We start from the raw sequence: 11,515 nt of genomic DNA, 5'->3' as shown, positions 1-11,515 counted from the left end.
AACCACCACTGTGTTCTTGATGGTGTTGGAAAGAGCAGAGTGGTGATAATGTATAATGAAATAAGTTTGATGAAGTCTTCTTCATCCTGCTTGCCATTCCATGAATTCACCACTTTATAAATAGCATTTACAATCAATTCCTTGGACAAGTTCTTTTCTCCGCCAAAGTGACGAGTCACAAACCCCGTTTTACTCAACTTGTCTGCATCCACATTTGTAGTCCTATGACTCCCATTCATTGGCATACCAAACACTCTAGAAACATCTTCAGCTCTTAATTTGACAAACACCTCACCTAACTTGAATGCTTCTTCCCTTTCATCGTAAGTTTTAATAATATCCACTATGATGCTTGTTTTTTTTACCAACATTTGTTCGTCCAACAAATTATCGATGAACACTCTAAAAATGTGACCAAATGGTTTTCTACCCATTAGATCATTGAAATCAACACCAACTTTTGACTCACGGAGTTTATTGGAAAGATAAAAAATTGGTAACAAGCTTGAGCGAAAAGGATAAGATTTCGTTTCTTTCTTATCTTCATCCACTACCTTCTCTTCCTTCTTGCTCTTGTTATCTTCATCCACTCTCTGAACTACCACTTCCTTCCCTTCCCTCTTCTTAGCTGCTAACTGTATTTCCTATAGATTATGCATGGAAATAAGTATAAGAAACCAATTTATTCAGATTCGATCATTTAATAGCATTACATTCCTCTAAATAATCCAACCTCAAAAAACTCAAATGCCTATGCTTAAAAATCCATAAATTAACAACAAGCTTAAAAATTATCTTTGATCTTCTCTTCCAGGCATCGCTTTTTGCTCCCCCTCCCCATTGACTCTAAATGCACATTTTCCATGTTTTTTCTCTTCTTCACTCTATCAATTGCTTTCATAGGTGTTGCTTTCGTCCTTGCTGGTTTTTTTACTGTTGGTTGTTTTCTTCTTCATCTTTTGTAGTGGATTTGCAAGTTTTGTACTTTTAGGTTGTTGAAAGTTTGGAGTTTGGTTCTATCATTTGACTATTGTCCGAAGTTTGGAGTTTACTGTATTTACTGTTAATAAAGAAGAAAGAAAAAGAAAAGAACAAGGCTAAATGGGGTTTAATATTTGAATTGTGGGCTTTCAGCCCAAACTCTACTTTAACACACTGAGATATGCCATATAAAGTATCATACTGAGAACCGCTTTCATATTAGTTAACACATTGCAATATGTCATATAGAGTATCATATTCCAAATTATACCACATAAAGTGTGATATGCATAAATTTTATCATTTCAAAAGACTCATGGACTGACAAGTTCCAACATCAATGAACTTCTTTCTGAACTGTAATAAATAAAATCATAATATCTATCCGATTCTTGAAGCCAAAATAAATATCGTTGTAACAATTGCTCTAACTATTATAACAATCGCTAAATCTTCTGAGAAGCTTAGCAACAACTGCTTCAAACAACACAAATACTCTACATTGTTCAGTTGCACATCTCTTTCCCTTACATCAAATATCTGTCATGCATGGGGAAAAACACCCGCCCATCCTCACTACAAAAATTCTCAACATTGAATTTTTCTGGAGTGTTGTACCCAATATCATAACCTGGAACATCACCACCAGGAACATGACCAATAACTTCACCATTAGGAACATCATCACCACAAAATGTTGTAAGTTCAACAGAAAATCAAAATAAAAAAGTAGCGCGAACCATACAATCTAAGTTTACACTATAACGTCATCCCCATCTAAGTTAAACAAGTGTGAAAGCAAAACATGTGTCATACCTTGCTCACCATTGTGTTTATGTGGATGTGGACACCTAGGCTTTGTGTGCTCTGTAGATTGGCAGTTGCTACACTTGTACCTTCGAGATCCCGATGTTCCTTTATCCAATCTCACTAAGGCCACGAAACAAACAACATTTACTTACTTATAACCTAAAGAAATAAAATGTCATGTGCTCCAAAAGGAAATTCTAAAACTAAAAGTGAGATGTACATGCATGCAAGCTATTATGTCTTCCCACACCTTGTAGTAACATATTTTGATGTAGGTAAAAAATAAATAGACACTCTTATCAATTCACATTATCCACGGGTCTATATGGAAATGAATTTTATAACGTCAAACTTTCAACTTACACCCTGTATCTCTGTTCAACTCATCATCTTCCTCACGTAGGTTGGCAACTCGAGCAGTGCGTTCAACATAGTTGCGGTTAATACTTAGACCTGTAAAATAGTGCAACACAACGAAAATGTTGCCGAAATAAAGTAGAATCAACAACTAATCAAAAGATACAATTGGAAATATAGACATTACAAAGTTGGGACCATACCAAAGAAAGAATCGCAAAGGTAAATAAAACTTACCTCCGTCCTACGGATGCAAGAGTGTGCATGTGGGTTTTGTGTGACCTGTCACACCACAATGGCCACACTTATTCTTTTTCTTCTCATTGTGACCTTGAAATCTGCTAAGATTTTGCGGTCGGCCTTTGGATTTTACATGTGGGGGATCATTAACTGATTGTTGATGTGTGGTTTTAGGCGGAGTAAAAGGCATCTCAAAAGGAATACGTAGGCTGCCTTCATAAGCTGGTGAAGTCTCATCAGTTATTGGATTTTCCATTGGACTGTTAGGCATCTTAAAAGGAGCATGTAGACTACCTTCAGAAGCAGATGGAGTTCGATTCTTTCTAGAAAAAGTAGCTAAAAAAACTTTGAAAGCGTCAGTGATTTCCACTGTTTGGGAGGCCCACGAACATATCTGGCTACATTTGGTTGTAAGATCACTGAAACGTATAACAGAGGCCGCTCAGTCAGAAAAGATGGGATTGCCCAATGGAACAACCACTTTAGCAACCCGTGTTCATCTTCTTAAAAAGCGGCCCTGAGGTATCACACGAACGTCCTCATGTTTGTAAACTGAAATGATATGTCTAGATGGAAATCCAGACGACTCAAATAGCCCACATGAATAGCTAGCATCCTGCAATACAACATTGTATCTCACAGTCAACTTTTTTTACCTGTTCAAATGGCGACTCATGGTGACACTCGAATATTGTCACCCATATCTTTTTTACCATCTGCAATGTACATCACTTCAACCTTTAATTACTTCTTAAAACAACCAAAAGTAGCTCGAGTATAGATAGATGCAGCCTGATTTGCATATTCGTTCAAGTTGGTATGAAGGACTGGTTTGGTTACTATCGTCATCACCTCTTCCTTGTGCTCTTGGTGCCGGATATTTGCAACTACCACTTCCATTTTTCCAAACAGCTCAAACAACTGCATTCCAGCTTTCACATGAAGTCGGATTATGGAGTTTATACTCTCGCAACGTTGTGTGCTTCTATAACCGGCAAAGAACTCACCATGAAGATATGCTTATACCCACATCTCTTTCTTCATGTATATCATGTTCTCCCATTTGTTATTACTGACTTAGAATTTCTTCACGAGTGTTTCCCACCTTTCTTCGAACTCATTGGACGAGCACTTCATAAACATAATAGAGCAAAAATCTTTTGAAAATCCAACGATATGGATATTTTTTAGGCAATTTTTTGTAATGTGCCAACTGCACAAGCAGTGTTTCAAATTTGGGAGAGTAGATCTCACAGCCTCGCACATCACCGGGTCACCATCAGTGATCACTGACTTAGGGTGTTTGCCATACATCGCGCCAACAAAAGATTTCAATACCCACTCGTAAGACTCCACACACTCACTCGTCAGCAATACAAAACCAAAAACTACTGTTTGTCAATGGTTGTTCACTCCAGCAAACACAACAATCATCATTATGAACTGGTTGCTCTTGTATGTTGAATCAAACAACAATACATCTCGAAAGCAACTGTAGTCCATATGTGATGTGGAATCTGCCCAAAATAGTCTAACTAGCTGCCCACCCTCATTTAAGTTATAATTGTAATGAAATAAGGGATCTCCCTTCACCTTGTTATCCATGAAATCCAACAGTGTGTTGGCGACACCATTAATACATCGATTTCTCCTATCAAGCCCCCATATGATTATACAAGTCTTTCTTCAAAAAACTAACACTTGAGAAACCTCCAGCCCTATGTACAAAAACATTCATCACCTTGCATTTACGAACACCAACATCAACTAGGCTCATAGCAAATTGCAAATCTTTTTCACTTACATTTCTATGTGATCTTAAGAATATCGAGCTCGGATCTGGTACAAGTGGATGTGTGTGTTCCCCAATAAAATCTTTCACAACTCACAAATTTGATTCAAAATCATAACCAACTTCAAAGCGGGTTTTACATTTAAACCTAGTGATGGGATTCGACTCTCTGGATTCGATGTCGCATTTTCTAGGTGTGACACTATTTATATTTCGTTCACCAGCAGCTGAGCATAGAAATCTCCGCTTAACACAAACACCATTTGTACGCGTTCTATAAGTATCTTTACGAACACTAAAATTGACTAACTTTGCATATTGATTGTAAATTGTCAAAGCCTCCTCAGTGGTTTTGAACCACATAGAATAGAATGTTGCTTTGTCTGCTTCGAAAACTCTACTAGCCTCACACCCCTCACTATTTCTATCACTGATCTCATGAATTTCAACATTTTCACCCTCCCCCATAGATGTCACATCCACAAAATCACTATCCTCATATGTAAAACTATCAAAACATGCATTTCGAAGCCAATCTTCTTCATCGTCAGAGAAGTGATTCATCATCGGATTGCTACATGAAACAAGTGCACTTTTAGCGCATATTCACTCGATTTCATACTCTACAAAGTAATCACAGTGGTAATAGTAAAAAAAACATAAATGCTTGAACAGTAGAATGGTCAAAACCAAATAACTATGGTGCTCAAACCATATACCACTTTGGAAAATTTCAATGTCAAGTTCATTTGATTCAATGTCAACTTTATTTGACATTAGAAACAATCAATGTTCTTATTCATTTGACATTCGAGAAAATCTCAACATGATACACCTTTCTAACTGTCATAATAATACTACGCATCACTTTTTAAATGAACAAAAGAGCAAATGTATGTGTAATTTACGGTTCCCTAAACACTTTGCATTCAAATTGTCCAAATTACACACCATTCAATTGTGAGATTTTACCTAGACATGAAAAAGAGAAGGAGTCAAAAGAGAAATCAACTAACTTCATACTTATAATTGTTGAAGATCAAAGTACACTACGAGAAATGGAGGCAAGAGTTCTCCAGTTGATGAACGGATTTTAGTGAGAGAAAAAGTTTAGTTCGTGCCATATGGAGGTTAAAGGGAGAGAAGATGTGTTGTTACTTTCTTACCCTTAACTATTTATTTTGCTTGTAGCATACTCCTATTAAACTACTAGATGTAGCATACACCTATTAAATGACTAGATGTAGTATAATCCTATTAAAGTGCTAGATATAGCATACTCAGATTAAAGCACTAGATGTAGCATACTTCTATTAAACTACTAGATGTAACATATAAGTAAGTATCCAACAACAAATGACAGTGTAGTCTACTTGCCATTACGTCCCTAAACTAGTTCTTAAACCACTAGATATATCGTATAATTTTTTTTACAACTGAATTTTATTGAAATATGATAATCTGGAGACAGTATAGAGGAAGTGAGAGAGAGCCTCACCTATAACAACACATTGTTACAAACAGCTAGCAGTGCACCCTCAATAATGGGCAGAAACTAATTAGTCATCAGTAATAAGAAGTTCCCAATGGAGAACCAAGTCCCTAAACCTATAATCCTTCCTCTCTGTTATGTTGTTAGGGTTTTTCATTTTATTGTTGTTAGAGTTTTTTTTTGGTAAAGGGATAAGGAAAGCTTCTTCGTTGTTGGTTCCATTATTACTGATGATGGTTTTTTTTAGAGGGCTTTAGGATGGAGAAACTTTTGAAATATTTTGAATTGCCACCAACATTACGTAATGGAAAGTTATTCATATTTGTTTCCGAGGGAATAATAACATGATCAATGATAACTCCTCCAGCTTCAATAAATGCAGAGGAATCATACACTAGAAGTAAAAACTGATCAAATTCAATGTTTAAACACTGTGAGAAGGTTTGTTTGTCCCCTTGTTTGTGTGCTTTGTTTTTCTAGGCTCCCCTTGTTTCTATTTCTAGGTATTTTGATCTTTTTTGTTTTTTCTTATTTTAGCTTTCTCATTGTATTACACTGACGAAGGTGAACAAATCCGAAAACCACAATTTCAGTAATACAAACTAAAAATGAGTCATTGAAAGCAGGTCACTTATTTTAAGCAAGATGAAGTACAGATGGACCATATGAGTCATTGAAAGCAGATCACTTATTTCAAGCAAGATGAAGTACAGATGGACCATATTTACCAAACAAGTTAAAACCTTTTTAATCACTCTAATAAAATTATTACAATGTATTTCTGATTTCTGTTATGGCTTGCATACAATGCAACAGCTAATGGAACTTTTTTCTTATTGCCTTGTGAAAACATTCATTTTAAGGAGTTCTTCTTAATATCTATCACAAAATGATACTTGACATCTTTCTTAACCATCCTCTCAAGTGCTTCATTTATGTAGTCGATTGGAATAACTTCAATCCTCGGGTATATCTTGTTGGCAGCACAGAATTCTAACATCTCCTGTGTATCCTTTGTACCACCCGTTACACTCCCGGAAAGAGTTTGGAACCTACCAAGAAGATAAGACATTATTATAGTACCAGCACGACCACTAACAGCCTATTACTATGCGTTATAACATCTCCATCAATTAAAAACCAGTTTCAGAAAGACCAATTCAGGAAACAAATAAATAATTACCATACTTCGGATAATTGGAAGGAAAACAGATAACTAACCTATATTAAGGCTTGTGGGATGAATTCTAACTTCGCTTGGAAAGAAAGCCCACTAAGACCAAAACACCCATAGTCTTCAAGAGTGTTATGTATGGATCAAAGGGATGATCACCATATGCAGTATCAATTATGAAGTCAAGAAAAAATTCGATCACCATTCAAAAGTTTCTCGTCCCTTTCATATAACATATCACTGTCTGGAGATAAGATAACCTATTAGAGGTATGCAAGCTCAAGAGGTAGACTACTGTGAATCATAAGTACCTATGGGCATTATCAATGTCTTATCGAAAAAAACAAAGAAGGCCAGTATAACTTACGACCATAGCATACTTCCAATTGTTGTTTGTCAGTTATGCGCACAAATCTGTCATCAGCTTTAAGGAGATTCAGGGCTTCATCTTTTTTAGATGTACTTGTGCTGACAACTGTTGCATGTAATCCTAAAGCCTTTCTAAACTTCACTGCCATATGTTAGCCATGTTATAATTACCACTAAAAAAGCAATACAAGTTTACAACTAGATAGTATGCAACACTGTGTATTATATAACCTTAGGTTTCAAACATATGAAAGTCAGTGTCAAAGAAATGGCTAAGTGCTCTGTTCTGTGGCTTACGACCACTATCAATTATCTTCTCTATCTCTCTAGGATACCAATTTAATACCTGCATAGTGCTTCCCAGAAGTAAGTCAATTTTCATCGATGATATATGAGAAAAAATTGTGTGCATAGCTTACCTGGCCATTAACAAATCTATTCATTAAGCATCAATTCTTCCAACTGTTTACCGTGTACTTGAATTGTGTCTCCATCCCAAGCAACGGTGCTGCAATGAAGCACATACATTACGTACACCAGTTAATACAATAACATATACATCTCGGTGATGGAAAATTCAAATATTATTGCAAATACATACGACTACGCATTCTTTATATTCAAATGAACAATAGGCATTATAAAAGGTTTTCAGATTGACTTACATTTTACATACTTTACATGTGCAGACTTGAAAAACCTCCCAACCACTAGCTGCTTTCGAGAATCAAGACATTGAAATGTTGCTGAAGATTCTACTGAAAGTAGATTTTCACCCAACTTTGCTGTAGTCGAACAGTCGGCAACACATATTACCATAACCACTTTCTATTTTCCCTCTCTCTCATTCTTCTTGTTCACTTTTTTTGTAAGCCGGCTTTCTCGTCCTTTTCCCACATTATTTTTGTCACACTTAACCTTTGTGTATGTGATGTAGTAATATGACATTGTTTATCCATGTCTATGGAACAACTCTTAACCTAAAATAAAAGGAAATATTTGAGAAGTTGGACATGATAGAGTTAGCTACCCTAGGAAGATGTCCGGTTATAATGATTTATCCTCTCAAATTGAAAGTTTTTTTCAATTTGAGAAAGCAGATCATTATAACCTGACAGCCATCGGAATAGCCAACTCTATCATAACCTTCTTCTCTTATATGAGGTTCCTATATTTCCATACCTATTAGGACGTGCTATGAATTTGAATTCAAATAATAGGGAAATGGCATAGTGAAACCCTCATACCTTTAGGTTAATTGTTCAGTAACATAAAATTTAAAGATAAAAATTGTCATAGTATTACATCACATAAACGAGTCGAGGTTAATTACACACCACTAGTAGCACCCAAATCCCCCAGGTCATGGGCTCCATCAAGTAGATGATGATTACCATAACCACTTTCTATTTTCCCTCTCTCTCATTCTTCTTGTTCACTTTTTGTGTAGGCCGGCTTTCTCGTCCTTTTCCCACATTATTTTTGTCACACTTAACCTTTCTTTATGTGATGTAGTACTATGACATTGTTTATCCATGTCTATGGAACAACTCTTAACCTAAAATACAAGGAAATATTTAAGAAGTTGGACATGATAAAGTTAGCTACACAAGGAGGATGTCCGGCTGTAAATATCTCTTCCCAAATTGAAAGTTTTTTTCAATTTGAGAAGACATCATTATAACCTGACTTCCATCGGGATAGCCAACTCTATCATAACCTTCTTTTCTTATATGAGGTTCCTATATTTCCATACCTATTAGGTCGTGTTTTGAATGTGAATTCAAATAATAGGGAAATGGCATAGTGAAACCCTCATACCTTTAGGTTAATTGTTCAGTAATAAAAAAGTTAGAGATAAAAATTATCATAGTATTACATCACATAAAATAGTAGAGGCTAATGACACACCACTAGCAGTACCCAAATTCCCCATGTCATAGGCTTCATCTAGTAGATGATGATTACCGTAACCACTTTTCGTTTTCCCTCTCTCTCATTCTTCTTGTTCACTTTTTGTGTAGGCCGACTTTCTCGTCCTTTTCCCACATTATTTTTGTCACACTTAACCTTTGTGTATGTGATGTAGTACTATGACATTGTTTATCCATGTCTATGGAACAACTCTGAACCTAAAATACAAGGAAATATTTGAGAAGTTGGACATGATAGAGTTACCTACCCCAAGAGGATGTCCGGTTGTAATGATATCCTCCCAAATTGAAAGTTTTTTTCAATTTGAGAAGACATCATTATAACCTGCCTGCCACCGGGATAGCCAACTCTATCATAACCTTTTTTTTCTTATATAAGGTTCCTATATTTCCATACCTATTAGCGCGTGCTTTGAATGTGAATTCAAATAATAGGGAAATGGCATAGTGAAACCCTCATACCTTTAGGTTAATTGTTCAGTAATAGAAAAGTTAGAGATAAAAATTGTCATAGTATTACATCACATAAACAAGTAGAGGTTAATGACACACCACTAGTAGTACCCAAATCCCCCATGTCATAGGCTCCATCCAGTAGATGATGATTACCGTAACCACTTTCTATTTTCCCTCTCTCTCATTCTTCTTGTTCACTTTTTGTGTAGGCCGACTTTCTCGTCTTTTTCCCACATTATTTTTGTCACACTTGACCTTTGTGTATGTGATGTAGTACTATGACATTGTTTATCCATGTCTATGGAACAACTCTTAACCTAAAATACAAGGAAATATTTGAGAAGCTGGACATGATAGAGTTAGCTACCCCAGGAGGATGTCTGGTTGTAATGATCTCCCCTCAAATTGAAAGTTTTTTTCAATTTGAGAAGACATCATTATAACCTGACTGCCACCGGGATAGCCAACTCTATCATAACCTTCTTTTCTTATATGAGGTTCCTATATTTCCATACCTATTAGGCCGTGCTTTGAATGTAAATTCAAATAATAGGGAAATGGCATAGTGAAACCCTTATACCTTTAGGTTAATTGTTCTGTAATAGAAAAGTTAGAGATAAAAATTGTCATTGTATTACATCACATAAAAGAGTAGAGGTTAATGATACACCACTAGCAGTACCCAAATCTCACATGTCATAGGCTCCATCCAGTAGATGATGATGGTGAGTGTTTGTTGGAAACTGGAAATCAAGTGATAGTAAAAGCTGGACACATGTCCGCACCAATCATGATTACCATTATTTTCCCTCATTATCAACATAAACAAGGAAAACCAATAAATGAGTATTCACGAGTATTCCACATAAATTTTCATACACTGGACTATATACTATATAAGATGTCATATGCAGGATTACTTCACAATTTTAACATACTAATATACTACTCAATTTGTCTTATTCACGACTTCTTCTAACTTATTAATGTTATCGTACTTTAAATGTCATAATCTAGAGTAGTTCATTTTGTGTATAGTGCATTGATAATACAATAAAATTGAATATAATTCTACTCCGAATAAATGATAAAATCTAAACGCAAGTAGAACTAAAACTTTATACGTAACAGTTCTTATCAAAGATTTCTACTCTCGATACTATTGAAGTAGAGTTGGAATAGAATATTCGTTCCACTCCTAGTTCTTTAGCATTCAAGTTTTCTACGACTATCAATCCTACCAAAGTCAATGAGAGTTTTACGAATTATACTACGATGCAATTTATACTAACAAGATAATGAGATTATAATGATTTAACTACGAAATGCTACGGAATACTAAAGTTTGAATCTAGAATAAGAATTAGGGGTGAATTGAATCCACCTTGAATCCAACTTAATAAACTAGCATAGATTGTTGTAATCCAATTCTTACGTTCTTATGGTAAGAATTGGTCATTCTAATCCCTAATTCTCTAACTAGCATGTGAGGAAGTCCAACCCATTTTCATGGCGAATCAACAACCTTCTAGAGTGGAATAGACTCTTACAACGATTCTACACTACACAATCAAGTTTTCATCAAGGTTTCATCAAACCCCTCTAATAGAGGTTTAACCTTGATTCATCAAACTATCATTTCCATAGGAATTAAAACTAGACATCATAAAAAGATTGGAACTTTGCTTATTTAAACTCAAATGGAAACTACTCATGCAATAATTGATTTAAACTAATAATGACAAATAAGTAAATCTAATAATTGAAGCTAATAATTAATGGAAAATGAAATTAGATTATCAAGAACTAAATATTTTATTGATCTAACAACTAAATAACAATCATTCAATACTGAAATTAAAACAAGAATAACAACTAATTAATTAATTGAAAAACTAGATCTACAACTA

General features: G+C 35.2%; 1 pseudogene; it reads right to left on the bottom strand.

The window, feature by feature from the left end:
- Positions 1–6,525: 6,525 nt before the first annotated feature.
- LOC147503350 (putative cinnamyl alcohol dehydrogenase 1 pseudogene) lies at positions 6,526–7,364 on the bottom strand (annotated as a pseudogene).
- Between the last annotated feature and the right edge of the window lie 4,151 nt (positions 7,365–11,515).

This window comes from Coptis chinensis, chromosome 4 (assembly GCF_015680905.1).
Source record: "Coptis chinensis isolate HL-2020 chromosome 4, ASM1568090v1, whole genome shotgun sequence".
Taxonomy (NCBI): Eukaryota; Viridiplantae; Streptophyta; class Magnoliopsida; order Ranunculales; family Ranunculaceae; genus Coptis; species Coptis chinensis.
This window is presented reverse-complemented; position numbering and strand designations above follow the sequence as displayed.